The 15,144-nt window shown below is 37.1% G+C and overlaps 1 long non-coding RNA gene across 1 annotated transcript; it reads left to right on the top strand.

The window, feature by feature from the left end:
- The first annotated feature begins 5,637 nt into the window (after nucleotides 1–5,637).
- On the top strand, nucleotides 5,638–8,068 carry LOC122139535. Its single transcript, XR_006156373.1, has 3 exons — nucleotides 5,638–6,507; nucleotides 6,593–6,732; nucleotides 6,981–8,068. It is a non-coding gene; the product is annotated as an uncharacterized LOC122139535 (long non-coding RNA).
- Nucleotides 8,069–15,144: the final 7,076 nt, after the last annotated feature.

A 15,144-nucleotide genomic window follows, 5' to 3' on the forward strand; every position in this document is an offset into this window, starting at 1 on the left:
CATCACCTCCTCTCTCTCCTCCCCTCAGTGCTCCTGATGAGTGCTCACAGCCAATAGAAAAGCTCCTCAAACTTCCATAGAATAAAGAGTTGTTTTCCCCCCTCACATGTCAATTCTCCTGGAGTGATGGAAGATCTTTCCCAAAGAATGATCACAACACAGATTAGAATTGACCCAACTGGCTTACATTTACATAAATGTCTGCTGATACGTGAATTAAAATACAGGCTACAATTATATATTAAAAAAAAAATAAACAAAACCTATATTTAACTTATACCCTAAACCAACAGCAGCATAATCATATATTTCTAATTCTTAATTCATAAATCATATACATAATTCATCTTCACGAATATAAATTAGCCTAACAAAACATAATCAGCGATTTAATTATTTTGCATCGATTTTTAAAAGTTTCCCAAATCTCAAACCTCCGGGGACTTGATCCAACATCCTTATCCACTTTATTTAAGATAAGCAACGGAATTGGCATCCAATAAAATCCAGCAAGAAACTTGCATAGCACCGTCAAATTTCTTCTCAAATAAACTGTAAAATCGGCAGCAATAAAACGAGCAGGTGGAGAGCAGGTTGTGAGGCGCACCTGTCGTCAGAGAACTCCAGGAAAACTGATAAGTGTCTTAAGACTCATCATAAATCATTTAGCAATGAAGCAAAACAATATTTGGACAAATCATAGGTGGAGACACCCATTGAGTAGCCTAACGAAACTGCAATGGAAAATAAAAAAATTAATGCAATTAGGCTGCTGCTTATATTAGCCTATCATCAGCTAACAGTCTACTTATAGTTTAAACTTTTAAACATTTTTTTTTTTTCATTTTTAAATTTACTAATGGTACTAATATATATATATATATATATATATATATTATATATATATATATATATATATATATATATAATATATATATATATATAATAGGCCTATATATGCTACATAAAAGTGATAAACAGCAGCATTTATGTCGTGTCGATGCACGAGTCTAATCCTGGACTGTACGAAAACTGCTCAACTCTGTTGCTGTAGTAGGCTACCTCCTCAGGCGAAGGGGACTTCTGTGCGCGACCGCATATTTAGATAAATATCAAACTTTGTGGTTACTGAAACATTTAAACTGCATTTAGACGCCTTTCCAAAATACTATGTCAGCAGTATTTGTGTTGGCTATGCCTATAATATTTTGAACAGATATAGCCTATACTTTTAGCTCAAACAACAACAACAACATAGGCTAAATATAACGTCCAAATCAACGTCTTTTGGACACGAGACTGTTTTGTTCAAATGAGGTGATGGAGGCAGTGGCGGCCCCTCTGAGGCTGCTCGTCATGAGGGTTGAATAGAGTAGCAAACTTCAGCCCAGTCAGCTGTTGTCCCCTGGCACCCGTCTCACAGTCAGAGCCCGACACTAACGTCTCCCATATGCTGCGATGCGTCCAGGGATAGTTTAACTTTCAACCCCCCCAGCGTCATCGTTTTAATTTACAGAGGCCAGTAGGCTACTCTTCCCGCCTCACGCGCAGACCTTACAAGATGTATGGAAACAATAATTAAGCCACAGCCAAAATTCATAATGCCCTTTCACAGCAAGAACCATAACTTTAAAGATAAAGATAGTTATATCAGCGTCGACACCAATGAAGAAATGGTTCTGTTAATTATAGGCCTAAGCTATTGGGTGGATTTTGATTGGCTGTGAATATTTTGGTTAATCTGTTGGAAGGAAAATCGTTCTGGAAACGATTCCAACGATCGTTATTCTGTGTCGTTATCAATATAACTGTGATGTGGATTTCCTCAGGCTATTCTCAGAAACTTAGAAAATTAAAAACTTTATGGGTATGGTTCTAGTTTCCGTTCTTGGTGTGAACAATCCTTCACTAGGCTGCTAAACCTTGTTGCATTATTATTATTATTTTAGTGCACTAGGTTTTGTGTATTAACCTAAATAGCCTACCTCATGTAGGCTAGCCACATCTAAAATTAGCCTACTGCTTTTATCTATGTTTAATTTTGAAAATAGCCTGTATTATGTTTCTTTATTTGTTAAATTCTGTATTTTTTTTTCTAAATGAGTGCACCACGTTTTAACCTAAAATGTACCTCGACATCTAAATTTACTGCTTTTATTATTTTGAAAATAGGTATAGGCCTAGATACATTTTGTTTAATATCTGTAATTTGTTCCTTAATTATGTTTTTTTTGGTGACAGTGGTGGAAAATAACACAGCAACTGTATTAAATATTTTTAAGGGAGAAGATGGTAGCCTAAATAGGCTACAGAAAAGTAGGCCTCCGTTTGCTAAACAAAGAAAACATCAAAACAGATGCACAATAAAAAGTAAAAACATGCTAGAACTACTGAGTTTTATCTGAATAGGCCAATTATTGTCTGAAACTCTAAAGAAAAGGTCTGGAATTCCTCCCAGCCGCTCTGCTGGTGTATGTGTTTGGAGACAGGCGGTAGATGTTAAATGTTGGTAAGGAAATCAGCGTGACCTGCTGGCCAGTCATCGGGTTAATGAGGCTTGCGCGAGCTGAATAAATGGGCACGCTCTCAGTCCAGGGGTTCTCCATTCATTTTTTACATGAATATTTAATTCTCGCTACCCTACTGCCAGCGCAACAGCCTGCAGCCCTGAGCAGACATGGACACACTCCCCATCTGCTGTAGGCCCTGAGACGGGGGTGGCGCTGGAGGACCGCGGAAGGTGTTGGGAGAATATCAAAGGTCAGTTTATGAGCCCCCATGGCGTCATGGTTATTGATGCACAGTGTTTAGTCACATTTTGGCAGAAGAAGAAAAAAACAACAACCTTTATAGGCCTACAGAAATGTCCACCTAAATGTTGAAAATTCATTATTCCAATAATAATTCGAATATTGGTAGGCTACATCATTAATTAAAAAAATATTAAATAAGCGCATTATATAGCCAAGGCTGTTTTGTCAACGCTATGGTTTCCTCCTCAGGCTTGAGATTTGTGCTCTTGAGCATCGTTTTAAGGTGAAAATATGCGCTAAGACAAACTTGAAAGTCTGTAGGCTAAATATAGCACAGGCGCATATAGCTACTGTAGTAGGCAACAAAACTCCAGCAGTAGCTACAGAGCGTGAAACGATGCATCCTTTCTTCGGAGCTCAGTCAAGCGCGAGTGAATGATCTGCGTTTGACCGGGGGCGCGCGTGCATCGCCTGTTTTTCTCTAGTTAATTAAAGACCTGCCGAGATCGAACGCTTCCACTTTTCACACAATAGACAATATCACAGGGAAACAGTGAAAATCGCTCGGCCTATCTCTACACCGCCCTTGATCTCAGCCCTATGTAATTATTCCAATTCAGCCCGAGGTACGGACGTGCTTCTTTAGATACTGACGTGTCACTCTGAGTCTAATTTAGGGGCTTACCCGCGAATTAAGCAAATTAGCGGCCTCATTAATTTTGGGAAGGGAAGTAATATTGTGTTGAGCCTAAGGGCTCATTAAAATCCAGAGTATTAAGATGGATCAATGCCATCAATAATAAGGCTACAGTAACCATTTGTTCAATGCAGTTTTTCCATTGACCAGATCTTTGATGTCAATAAAGTATAGCCTCCGTTATTTGTAAAACGTTGACATTTTCATAAAAACTGAAGACAGATAGTTGGTGACATAAAATGGTGTTGTCACCATTTCTGTTTTTAACTTTTGAATCAAAAGTTTTATTACACAAATGTATGTTTTCTCTGTTAGTAGCTAGAAATAGATAAACTTTTGAAATAAGTCTCTTATGCTCACCAAGGCAGCATTTAGCCTATTTGATAAAAAACAACAACAACAACAAAAAAAACAGTAATAGGCTATTGTGAAGTATTACAACTTAAATTAACTGTTTCTTATTTTAATATTTTTAAAATGTGATTTATTCCTGTCATGACAAAAAAAATTCAGCAGCCATTGGGCTTACTCCAATTGTAATCAGAAATCATTCTATATGCTGATTTGGTGCTCAAGCAATATTTTTTCTATGTGTTGAAAACAGTTATGCTGCTTCATATTTTTTTTTTGTGGAAACCACAATACACTCTTACAGAATTCTGTGATGAATAAATTGTTTAAAATAATTTTTTTTGTAACGATGTAAAAGTCTGTACTGTCACTTTTTATCAATCTGATGCATCCTTGCTTAATATATTAATTTCTTTAAAAAAATTAAAACAGTCACCTTTTCTTTTGTAAAGTAGAATAGATGTTCTGAAAGTTATTATACTTTATTAGTTATTATGGTAGTCTGAAAGTCAACAGATTCTGCTCGACCGCCAGTAAAGATGTACAGTAGACTACATGACGTGTCATGATGGCATATGGACAGCGAGAGGCGTGTGGCACACTCATGACCCTGGGCAAACAATTCAGCAGTGACACCCATAATTCAATAACTCCACATAACTTTGCTTTCACAACACTGTCTGCACACAGTCCACTCCTGAATAGTTTTATATAATCAACGAGTCTTGTGTTGTTGACTACAAACAACAGAGGGGAGCTTGTTTCAAAAACAAGACCAGGCAAGTCCTCTCTATAAAATTTATTAATATTAGCTATATACTAGCTAATAATAAGAATACAGGTAATAGTAGCCTAGATAATCTTGTACTAACAAAAAACGCCTAACCTTTTTATCATAGGAAGTACATTAGTGTATGTTTAGTTTTGTTTGCCTTTGGTATACATTTTAGGTATTAGCAATCGAAAAATAGAACCAATTAAAGTTTGTAAATTTTTATGTGTTTATTTTCTTGAACTAATATGGATGGATCGCCTCTGGTGTTGAAGGGTTTCAAAGGTGCATGGTGTTTTCTCCACATTCCTACAGATGGCAGTAATGTACTGTGTAGACATAGCAGAGAGCTCGGAACTTCTGAAATGCTTAGACAAGGTGAACTTTACATTGCGAACATGCCTCAGAGACTTTTAACATTTGATTTAATCAAGCAGCTGGGCCATTAAGAAAGGAAATGGGCTGAATGATCTGTTTTTTTTTTTTAGATTAACTAAAGACCATATAAAACATTCTGCCCCAAAGTTTTGTTTATTCTGTAGGCTGATTAGTTCAACAGACCCAACATAATCCAAACAGAAGACACTCAAAAGGCCCACCCATTTGTTCAGAGGATTATAAATTCTTGCCAAGTCCGAACAGCTGGCATTTCATTGAACTGTGCCCACTCGTTATTCGGCAAAGAGGAAAATGATTTGGCATAATGGTCTCTGTCCCTTCAGTGATATCAACATTGAGCAACACGCATGCGTAAAACAATCTCCAGTCATCCGGGCATGTGCGCGTGCGCGCTTCTGTGGTTGCGAAAAAAGTCGAGAACACTTCAGTTTCTTCAAATCTTCCTGTAACTGTTTGGAATACATAATCAATAAATGTATGTTATAAAATACATTCACAATACATTTCATAAATGCATTACATAAAACCAACAAGGAACCATTCACGATTCATCACTCCCATTGATAGTAAAATATTTTGTAGAACAATTATACTTTGCTATATAGGTTACAGAAATAAAACATAATTTTAATTTACTTTTTTTTTTGTATCAATTCAAAGTTTAAAAAACGTGCTGACAAATATGAGATCAAATGACTTATGTTTCAAATCAACAGAGGGCAGTAGTGCTCCACTTTGTTGTTGTTGTATGGCAAGTTTCTTTCTTTCTGTCTTTTTTCCATTTTGCTATTGCCCTTAGTAACCCCAGTAATTAAATTCATGGTGAGAGAAATGTCATGGCGTCCTGGTGTTTCAAACTTAGGTTCCTGATCAGTGAAGACTCTCAAAAATGCCCCCATGTCATACCCCTTTAGTGTTTCAAACATGTCCCTGTCTGTTCAATTTTTCCTGAATTTGTCTTCATTTCTGTTCCCCATCGGTTTATATAGTAACCTCATTAACATCACCTGTTTTGCTGTGGAATTTCACAGGCGGTGCAATTAGCTGGAATGCAAACTAATTCAATATCAAATGAAGCTTGATTCTATGTTTAGTTCGCTGACAGTGATTTACTTAAGGGAGAATATATTTCATTTAAGTCATGCAACAATAGATACGTTTCTCATAATTGAGACATTATAAGAAGAGATTTAACAATCTAATCAGTAACACTAATTCACAGTTTGCATGAAAGCTTCTCTCTTGGGACACTGTATTTGATTGAGAGGAAGGTGAGGCTTCTGCGAACTGCATGTCTTTCACCGTCATTTATCTGGCAGTTTTGCTTATCGCGGTGACATCACCAATCAATAACTCCTGTTCTGAGAAAAAGTCAACAAAAAGGCTGCTGATTAAATCAGCGACGGACTCCTTTCAAGGTCCTGATGGAATGAGAAAACACAGGAAGCTGGATGCACAATGCCTGTATATCCTTTCCTGAACATTGTGTAAACTTCATAAGATTTGGGCTGCGTGGGTCAACAGGAATAAACATCGTAGGTTGTTGTAGGGATATGAATGTTTTAGGCTGACTCTTGTTTTTTAAATTTGTTTCAATACCATGTTTACATCCTCTGTTAGAGCGGTCTTGTCCTAAGCTGTCTTAGTTTGCTGCGGGCAGCTGGAAGGAGAGTAAGGCAGGCTGTGCTCCCCTTGGGGAAGGTTCTGGTTCAAGAGAGATGATTTTGCGACCACGCTCTGATCATTGAGCCATTGCTTATGTGAGTTATGGCAAAATGGATCACGGGGACTCATAAAGACTTTCATGAGCACTGACTCAATCCTCCTTTACTGTTTGGGTTCCCTCTTCAACTCTATCCTTTGTTTTTTCCCTCTTGTTTTGGTGCTTTAGTTCCTCAAAAGGCCTTTTTGTTTTTAACCAGATTCTTTTTTGCTTTCATGGATCATCCCCTTTATCTTTCTGATCTCGTTTCCATCTTTATACCTCTCTCTCTCTTTCTCTCTGCAGATGCTCCTGGCTGGGAGAGGGCTTCTGAAGGGCAAATGTAAAGCCCAGTGAGCTGCTGTCAGCCTTGCTGCAGGGGGAGATGTTGAAGAACGCCAGAGCAGAGGCGTCCCACTCCTCGTCTCATTGTTCCTGTCACTCCACTCCCGGTAATTAATATCCCCCGTTAAATACAGACACTGTAAATCATAACATGGCCATTATATCTATGGGGAGCCGTCATGCATCAACTGCAGACTTTGATTCATGAGTCTTAGATCAGTTGACCCAGGTTAAGTACATATTTGATGAGTGTAAATAGGAGACTACATCCCTGGATTTTCACACAAAGCTTTCCATGACCTTGCACACACTTGGTTGCTGCTAATGGTAGAAGGTTTGATAGCACTGAACTCAATGTCTGTCGATTTATTATTTCTTTCTTTAGAATTAACTTTCAAATGAACAAAAATGAACATGAAATAATACAAGCCCTCCTTTAAAGATTGCTGTTCTCTCATTGTTTGGAGGTAAAATCACAGCATGCTACAAGCCCACAAGGGCAAAACTCACTGTCACATGGTAGAAAGAACTCCCAACCTTCAGTCGTGCTGCAAAATCTGTGAGCACTTAACTAACTAATAAGCCTATTTGGACTTTGAATAGAAACTTGGATATAAAAGTACGTAATAACACAATCTGCACCAAGAAATCACAATTGTCAATGAACACAATCTAATAAATTCCAGATGGACAAAATCAAGTCCTGCCCTATATTTTTTCTCGTTTAAGAAGCTGTTTCACTCAAATATAAGTCACATTAAGGAAGAAAAGACGGTCACAACTTCTGTTTCATGTGACTTTAAGGAAAATGTTTAGTGGGCAAACAGATAGCAGTGTAAATGGGGGTGGGGTGGCAGTATAGTATAGCGCAAGGTGCTGCTTGGAAGAAGTCACCCGCTGGAACACAATTCATTTCCGATGAACGTTGGAGGTGGAACGGAGAGTAGGCTCAATCCCATTAAACTGCAGCGAATGAGCAAAAGAAAAGTGGAGTGCGGGAAAACATGCTGCTTGTGCCAAGATCCATCCCTGTGCACGATGGATGAGAATGTGAGATCATACTACAGACTTTAATAAATGTATAGGTTTTCTCAGTTGCTTTGGCTCATTTTTTTTAAAACAATGTTAACATTCTCTAAACTGTAAGTGCAACTGTTTTATGGGACATCACAACTGTGTTGCATGTCTGCAATGGTAGTAACTCACCAAAAACATTAGTTTCAAAACCTAGTTATTGTGTCAGTAAATTGGCCAATGCCAGATTTTTTATTTCTGTATTTTTATGTGAGCTGCACTAGTCGAAATGTTAAGATTATTTCTTATTTATTTATTTTTGACCATGTCACCCCTTGAAATGTTTTTGTACTACTTTTTATTGACTGACAGTGGAGAAGAATTTCAGTTTATCTTGCTCAAGGTTATTGTGTATCACACTGAGCTTTTTTAAGATAAAGTAAAGATTAAGTAAAAGTTTACAGGGAAAAGTCAGAACTGTAGCACATAGAAATTAAGGCCATAAAAAAGCCAACATTTGTCAATACAACAAACATCGCAAACATTCCATGTCATAGATATTTATGGAATATTCATAAATGAATGGATTATTTTGGATAATTTTGCATGTGATGGTTCACTGAAAGAGTATTTCTCTCACTAAGTGTGCAATTTCACTGAAAATCAACGTTTTAATCAGCAAGCCATATGCATTTAGTTATTTAGCAAATTGTAAACATACTTTTTTGCATGCATGCTGAACTGTGCAGTTTGCTTTAATAAATAGAAAAATTCATAGAAATTAATGGTTAAGAGAACTGAAGTCATTTTTGAGAAAAATGCAAACAAACAAACGAGTCAAATCAGTTGAGAAAAACCTCAGAAAATCCTATAAAAATCAGTAATATTTTAAAATGCAAGGAGCACATATGAGAATGAAATATATGAAATTTATTGCAATTATGTGAGTATCTACCATATTTTTAAGGTACTGTAAAGGCAGATGTGGCCATCTTTAGCTAAAATGTGCGAGGCTTCAGATGTTATCTGTTTCCAATTATTTCAGCTGCACAAAAGCTGGCCTTTATGCTGGATGATATTTGCAAACTTGTTTGTAGCACAATTCGTTTTTACACTTATTATTCTAGTTTTTTATAGTGGCTAATAAATCAGAAGTCTCGCACATTCACAAAAAATAGCTTACTGATAAATAGGCATAGAAAAAATTAATATTTTTAACTCCATTCTCCAACTCCAACAGGCTCAGAAAAGTTCTCATAGCTACTGCATACCCATTTACAAAAGGTTCCAAGGCAGTTGGTGTGTGTGTAAGTGAGTGTTTAACATCATGATTTGCTACTTTGTTGTTTGACACAACCAGTAAATCAAGATAACTGGCTATGTTCATTAAATGCGTTAAATTGCAATAAATCTACCTAGGCTTACGAAACACTTTTAAGAGCACTGACAACAACTGAGTGCCTAGTGAATACCCTGCTTCATTTGTGTTCATAAAGCGCACAGTGTGTTAATAAAGTGAGTGTAGGCATCACAATGAAGCACTCAGTGATATTTGTAAGAAACGAGAGACACTTTTGATTCATAAGTGAGGGCCTATTTTAAAACCCTCCTTAAAAACGAATCTTTGATGAGAAGATGCCTCACATTTTTTCATTAATCTTTATTTATGAGGCTTATGCTGAGAAATGCTGAACTCATCTTCAAGTGTCTTATTGCTCTTGATCATCTTCTGTACCGTGTAACGCGCGTAACCTTTTGGCAGCCGCAGAGAAGTCGATAACAATAAGTGTACAGTTACAGTCCTCTAGTGGTCCAAAACCGCTTCCAACCGAGTCTTAATTACTCATAACACTTCTGCAAGCCCAAAGACAGCTCAGTGAAGCTGTAGTCTCTTATCACTCCTTCCATCTTATTTAACTACCCCTGTTTTTTCATCCTTACGGGCAGCGCATGCTGCTGCCGAAACACAACAAGCCTGAGTGATTGGACATTTAATTTTAACTCAGCTGTTTGCTTTATGTTCCCTATAGTAGTAGTGAAATTACCCATGGCATGATTGTCTGTGTGTGTGTGTGTGTGCGCGTGTCTGTGTGTGTGTTATTGTGCATGACTACCCGGTGATGCACATGTTGATGAATTATTTACCCACTCTCTTGTCGTTTTAAACCCACATGTTGTTGTTTTTATTCTAAGGAACACAAAAGGATCTAAAATTAACCTAAATTTCACTCTCTTCTTCACCCAAAAATGCTATCATATGGGTTAAAAAAACTTGGAAAATAGTGCACAAGTTGAATAAAGCACTTTTATGGTTTTATTTTCTCTTTCACAAAGCCACATACACAGATATCTGTCTGTTTGTCTGTCCGTTTGTGACCCTGGGCCATAAAACTGGTCATAAGGGTCAATTTTTTTTAAATTGACATTCCATTGATGTATGGTTTGTTAGGATAGAACAATATTTGGCCGAGATACAACTATTTCAAATATTGAAAAAAATCGCTCTTAAATTTGTCCAAGTTTAGAAATACTTACAGTAGGAAATTTACAAAATATCTTCATGGAACATGATCTTTACATAATAACCTAATGATTTTTGGCATGAAAAAAAAAATCAATAATTTTGACCCATACAATGTAATGTTGGCTATTGCTACAAATATACCTGTGCTACTTATGACTGGTTTTGTGGTCCAGGGTCACACATATATATATACATATATACATGTGCATATGTATATATATAGGTGTGCGTGTGTGTGTGTGTGTGTGTGTGTGTGTGTGTGTATAGATAGATCAGGGGTGTCAAACTCAATTCCTGGAGGGCTGGAGCCCTGCAGAGTTTTGTTCCAACCCTGCTTCAACACACATACCATGTAGTTTTCAAATAAGCCTGAAGGACTTGATTAGTTGGATCAGGTGTGTTTAATTAGGGTTGAATCCTCCAGGAATTGAGTTTGACATCCCTGAAATAGATAGATAAATAGATAGATAGATATGACAACCTTACTTTTTCATTGAGAAATTGCACTTATTGTCATTAAATGGATGTATTTGAATTTCATTTAATTTTTATAATAATTGATTTTTCTTTCAGGTGTGAATTGCAATCTTGTATTGTATTGCATCCTGTTTTCTTATCTCAATTTAATTTAAATTAAAATTCAGGAATTGAATTAGCAATGTCAATTATATTCAGAATTGTGCAAATCCCTGATAGATCAACAGTGAGGATAAGTAAATAATGAATTAGAATTTCTCAAAATATTCCTCTGATAGTGGAGTTAAAAGAAAACACTTTCATTTTATCTGAACTTTTCAAACATAGTAGTTGCACAAATCTAAGCAGTGAGGGGATAGCATGCCGGGCCCTGCGTGTTACTACGAGAGGAGGCATGGACAGGACAGGACCGTAGCCAGGAGGCAAAGAGATGAGAAGGAGCACATCTCCACCATCACCTTTAAAATGCATGAGAGCTTCCCCAATGACTGGCGTTCTGTGCCACGCCGCATGACTACTACTGCCTGGAAGTCACTATGTCTCCTCACCCGTTCACCATGAGCTGAATTAATTGGCTGTCTCAAGCGCACATGCACGCAGACTAGATCCCCAAAAAACAGCCCTCCTTAAAGTCGGTGGCTTTAAATAGAATAATTAAACCAAGGGGAGCATTAGTAGCATTTGAGAGAGTGGCTGTTGTGGATATTTCGGGTTGGCCACACATTCAGTTACTGGTCCTTTATGTAAAACATAATTTTACGGATGAGCAGGGCCGCATTAGGGGAGTGAGACATTGTAACTAGTTTTAGTGGTAATGGACTTGTAGAATAAAGCCTGTGTGTGTATCAGTGGTGTCAAGGGTGAGGAGCAATGTAAGTGAGACCGTGAATGCAGGAGTCTGGGCTTTTTTTTGAATGGTGTTGTTAAATTCTTAAATAGGATACATACATATTTAAGGCTTCGCAGGAGTCAAGGGGTCTTTGCTATCAATTTGAAGTTCTTTCAGATTTCAACATGAAAATAAGAAGCTTGAGCATCTGCACAGAACTTTGTTCTATTTTATATTACTCTTTGTTCCATTTTATATCGCCTCACTGTGTGTCTCATTCAACTTTAAGCATTGCATCAGTGCATGCATAAATATGTTTCCTGCTGAATGCAGCATTGTTTTCCAACAGGATTTCATACTACACAGCACTGTTGAGTCACTCCTTTTGAAATCCGAAGGTGCTGAAAGCTTCTTGATGAATGTAGGGCGCAGGTAAACGGAGATCGTGCTCTGTGGTAATTCGGCAAAACCACTTTGAAGATATTTTGTCTGGCCTTTGCATAGGGGTGCAGTCATCACTGCAGGGAGAGAAGTATTCAAATTTGGAAACCTCAGCTCAATGGAGAAAGAGACCCCTGTGTGCTTGTGCTTTGAGTCATATGTAAAACCCTTCCGCGCAGTCGTGATTGTGGGATGGGAGAGAGGAGACTGTTAAAACCTGATTTCAGCCTAAGCAGTGGTGTTTGTTGGTCTTATGAATTGAAAAGGGCAAAGTTTTTTCTCTGCATGTGGGTTTTTTTTTTTGTCCTGTATAAATTCATGCTTGAGTTCCACCTGATGTTAAAGACATTCACAGCATTTATTGAAAAAAAATTTGAATTTGAATGTGTGTCTATAAAATATAAGTTCACTTCCAGATAAAAAAAAAATCCTGATAATTTACTCGCCCCCATGTCATCCAACATGTTTTCTTTCTTCAGTCAAAAAGAAATTAATGTTTCTGAGGAAAACATTCCAGGGTTTTTCTCCATAGTGGACTTCAATGGGACCCAACGGGTTTAAGGTCCAAATTGCAGTTTCAATGCCGTTTCAAAGGGCTCTACACCAGTGTTGGGTAAGTTACTGTAAAAATTTAATTAATTACTAGCTAGTTACTAATTACATCTTCAACAGTGTAATTAGATTACTGTACAAATTACTCTCTCCAAAAAGTATTTAATTACTTATTACTAATTACTTATTAAATACTATATCGACCTCGACAAGTTAATGATACAAGGATAGACATGAAACGGTTCTTTTAATTCTACATAAGTAACTACATAAATTATTACACATTAGATTATGGTTCAATTCTCACTATTAACTAATTATTAACTATGACTTTTGCATTAATATACTCCTAATTGCTGCTTATTAATACTTAGTAAAGTAGTTGTTTAAGAATTGGGTAGGATTAAGGATTTAGAATAAGGTCTTGCAGAATAAGACATAAATATGTGCTTTTTAAGTAATAATAAACAGCCAATATCCAAGTAATATTCAGAATCAGAATCAGAAGAGCTTTATTACCAAGTATGTTTACACACACAAGGAATTTGACTTGACGACAGAAGCTTCCAGTGTAGAAGAAAGTACAACATAGTGCAGACATACAATATTACAGTAGGGATGCAATATAACACTCATATAAAAAAAAAAGGAATCAAAAAATTAATTAATGTACTATATATAAAGAAATAGAAGTATGGGGGAAAAAAGATAATTGTTTAGATTAATGTACAGGTATGTTATTAGTGTGCAGATGTTATGCTAATAACCAACAAATTAATAGTAAGAATTGGACACTAAAGTGTAATATTCTTATTAACTTGCCAAAGTATTTCAAGTGAGAAGGGTACACCCAACACTGCTCTACATGATCCCAGCTGAGAAATAAGGGTCTTATCTAGCGAAATGATCGATCAATTTCCAAAATTGATGCTCATAACTTATGCTGATTCATTAACCACATGGGATGCATTCCCAAAAAGCCTTGTAAGCCTAAGTATACATAGGCTTATGATGCGTTGGGAAACATAGCCTTTGTGGATTCAGTTCAGTGAAGGATTTATCAGACTGATTCAAACTGGTAAGTTAATGTTTTTTTTGTAAATATTTACTAAAAGAACAGGCTCATAAGAATCGTTTGTGAATCAGACTCTGCTGTTAGGACAATGTTTCCTAAGAGGGTTTTCTTCATGAATCAAACTACACTGGAACTACACTGGCTTTATGTTTTTGATTCACTAAAAAAAGGCTCATAAGAGTCATCTGTTCATGAATCAGGCTCCACTGGTGGTGCTTAATGTTTTTGATTCACTAAAAGAACCAGTTCATAAGTGTCATTTATCAGACTCTGCTGGTAGCTGTGCATTATTGCATTGACAGCCTAATTAGCCAATTACAGCAAGGCTGTCACCAGATTTTGGTATATTCTGTTTTATGTTTTTGTAGTATTATTATTATTATTATTATTATTATTATTTGTATTTATAAGAGGCACTAGCTTCCTTACCTTCAGAGTCTAAATACACAGGACCCACAATCCTTCATGCTCAGCATCCAGAGCAGCTTCAATCAAATCTTCAACCGCTGTTGTGTAATACATTTTGTGAATGTAGGAATAAGACTGATGGAGAGATAGAGGAAGAATGACAGTGACACATCTCTGAGGAAAAAAAAGCCTTCCCTTTTTCCTCATACCAGAAAACTAAATATAAGTCTCTACTTTCCCTTACTGCTTTCATCCATGTCCAGTTAGCAGACTGGCAAGAGGTGCTCCAAAAACATGAGAGGGAATAGCTAAAGGGAATGTGTTTTTTTGGCATATGCTGAGAGCTAAGGCTAATGCAGGGCCCATTATTCAGCCTGGCCTGACATTGTCCACATCTATAGTCCCCAGCGTGACTGGCTGTCTGCACTGCGCTTGGAACATCAACACACAGGGCTCAGGCGGTTGTGCAGCAATCACTGTGGAAGCCTTTAACTCATAGGCGGTCCAGACATTGAAGAAAACACATCCCATAATGCACCTCCTCGCTGTGAGCACTTGAAGGAATGGAGTCCGAGCACCAGCAGCCAAACGCAGTTGCCATAGCTGCACAATTACTTATTAGGATTGGCACTTTGTTTCCCACACGGGAGGTAACAGCACTGCTGCTCTATATGGCTCTGTTGATTACTGCTGCCTCCCCACTGGGACATAACAGGGAAACACACAGAATACAATGAAATGATTCATGAGGAAGTCACTTATAGATTAAAGGTGCTTATAAATCATGTATCTTTTTTTGTGTGTT

The sequence above is a fragment of the Cyprinus carpio genome, chromosome B14 (assembly GCF_018340385.1).
Source record: "Cyprinus carpio isolate SPL01 chromosome B14, ASM1834038v1, whole genome shotgun sequence".
Classification (NCBI taxonomy): domain Eukaryota; kingdom Metazoa; phylum Chordata; class Actinopteri; order Cypriniformes; family Cyprinidae; genus Cyprinus; species Cyprinus carpio.